The sequence below is a fragment of the Alligator sinensis genome, unplaced genomic scaffold (genome assembly GCF_000455745.1).
Source record: "Alligator sinensis unplaced genomic scaffold, ASM45574v1 scaffold860_1, whole genome shotgun sequence".
NCBI lineage: Eukaryota > Metazoa > Chordata > Crocodylia > Alligatoridae > Alligator > Alligator sinensis.
The window spans coordinates 3,282,729-3,285,249 of NW_005841923.1; the positions used below are offsets into that span (position 1 = coordinate 3,282,729).

Here is a 2,521-nt window from a genome sequence, read left to right on the forward strand (position 1 = left end):
CTCTCCCTCTTGCATACGTACCTGCACACAGGGACAGTCTCTCATCAGGAAATTTATGAACACACAAATGGAAGGCAGAAGAAAAACCTACTTTGCTCATTCTCTTTCTTCAAAGAGCAGATGTGCTGCGGCCTTGCAAGCCTGAAATCACCCTCCCTCCCCGTTACTTGATTTAGGCTCACAATTTCACGTGTGTGTTCATTACAAAAAGTTTAAGATTAAAATACATACAAATTTAATGGGATTTTTAATTACTAAAACAAAATGTTTAGATGATCTGTTCAGGTCCCTCCTGACCCTAGCTACTATGAAACTATGAAAACAAAACAAACCCAACCCATGGTCCTGCAACCCTTGCAATCCCAAGCCTGCAGCCAGATGCTGTTTCATGAGAGCCGAATAGCAAAAGTAACCAGAAACAAAAGCAAGGCTGACTAAGGAGCTATTTGCATGGATGTGCAAAAAATAAACACCCAGCAAAACCAATTTACATCACACGGTCTCCGGGTTAGTCATAAACAGGCACGTGATTTAATAAAGACGGATTTTTCTCAGGATAATGGAACTTTAAGGGCCTCTTAATTTTTTAAGCTACTTTCCTGCTTATTTTCCATTTTTTTTGGCAACATTTCAATTCCTCATGAGAAGGAGGTCTAGTCCTTCATTTCAAATTCAAACGTGACTCTGTGCCAAATTGACCTGCTGTTATTCCCCCTTTCAGCTACTGTAACCAACACCACACAAACAATGAATTATGAGATTAGAGTTACAGAAAAATGGACTCATTCTGCAGATGTTATGTCTGGAACAGGCTGTTCTGTCTAACGTTTGTTGTGTCATCTTCCTCCCCATCCCCAGCCCCACATTTGCTGGGTAGTAATTTGTGCCATAAGCCTTGTTTTGTGAAGGGTTAATTATCAGCTTCAACCAAAAAGGGAGAGAGAGAGAGAAAGAGAGAGAGAAACCGTTTTTGATAAGAGAATAGCCATTGTAATGAATGGAAGAAAGGAAATGTTGACCTGCAATAAAAACAAAATGTAGATCAGGATCATTTTAATAAGAGACATAATAAGAGTTTCCTAGGCAAACTAGACGAGAACTGAGAGGTAGGAGACAGTCTGGTATTTTTCCAAACAAGGAAGTGAGCACTGAAATCCTGGTTGCAGGGATGGGAGGAGAGGATGCCCTCGGAGAGGTCTGGAAGATTTCTTTGTTTTGTTTGTGCTCGGGAAGAGGCGGGGGCTGGGCTGGGGCTGGGGCGAGCGCGTGTACATGAGCGAGTGTGTGTGTCTGCATCTGAGTCAGTTTAGTACTGTCAGCTGTTCAGCACTGTAACAGCTGGTACCTGTAGACTAAAATACACTGTGTGTTAGCAGCCACATGATTTAGCAACACAGCATTAAAAATATAATTGCTTATAAAGATGATTAAGATGCTTCCCCATAATAGATCCACAGTGCCAGGCCAGAGATTGGTGTTTCAAAGCTCAGTTAATTTGAGAAAGGATAAAGATACGGGGTGAACTCCTGGAGCAGCTGACGTGGAGAGGAGTTGTCATTGATTTCAGCAGAGCTAGGATTTTGCCCGTGGAGTCTGTGAACAAAGTTGAATGAGTTGTGCTGTTTCTGACTCGCTACTCTTCTCTTCCACATTGTATAACCCCTCCCCCCAAAAGTAAATAAATGAACCATTTATACTTTTTTTTAATTCCCAATTTTGAAGCACACAGGATAGAAATAAATGCTTTCTCCATGCAGAGAGTCAGATTGTGCTTTAGGAAAGAGCTCCGGCTTTTTTTTTCAGATGGATAGTGAATTTTTGTTTGTTTGTTTCTAAACAGATGTTTCAAGTTTCAGGTCAACTGAAAATCTGCCAAATTTCCTGTTGAATTTGCTTTATAGTTTTGGCTGAAGGAAAGTTTTGAAAGAGACAGAACGTGTTGTTTCGCGTTTCGAAAAGACAATATTCTGAGCTTTCATTTTGAAGCTATGCTTACCTTGGAAATTTGCCCGTTCAAAATGGGTTAACATTAAAACAAAATGAAAGTTTGCTTTGATATATTTTCAGTTTAGCTAATGAACTGAAAAAAAAATCTTCTGTTCACACGGCTCTGCTACTGATGTTCATGTGGGGACCCTTTCTTCCCCCAGGGCCAACATGGGTTCTCTGTAGCTGTGGTCCTCTAAGAAGGAAATCATAAGACATAGATGTGGGTTGTTTAGGGTTGGAAAGTACGTATGCATCCCCATTGTATCCAGGGAAAGTGTCATAGGAAACTTAGTAGAGACAGAAGATGTATTAGTTTCCTAACAGAACCAGTTCTGGGCTGAGGAATACCTCCCTATTCAGACTCTATCTTTCTCCACTGTCTCCTTCTCAGCAAGGACAGCGTTATTGACCCCCCTGACTTTTGAGTTTGGCTGAGGCTAGAGTCGGTGCTGCTTGGAGAAAAGGCCCAGCCCATTCAGAGATTTCAGCCCTATGCCTGCCAAAAACGTTCTCCCCTGGTGAATGCCTTCCC

General features: G+C 41.6%; 1 long non-coding RNA gene across 1 annotated transcript in view; it reads left to right on the forward strand.

Annotated features, from left to right (window-relative positions):
* The first annotated feature begins 1,083 nt into the window (after window positions 1-1,083).
* The window catches only part of LOC112549515, a 59,513-nt gene continuing 58,075 nt past the window's right edge, over window positions 1,084-2,521 (forward strand). Inside the window, exon 1 of the long non-coding RNA XR_003092950.1 lies at window positions 1,084-1,195. This is a non-coding gene — a long non-coding RNA (uncharacterized LOC112549515). The remainder of the gene's footprint in view (window positions 1,196-2,521) is intronic.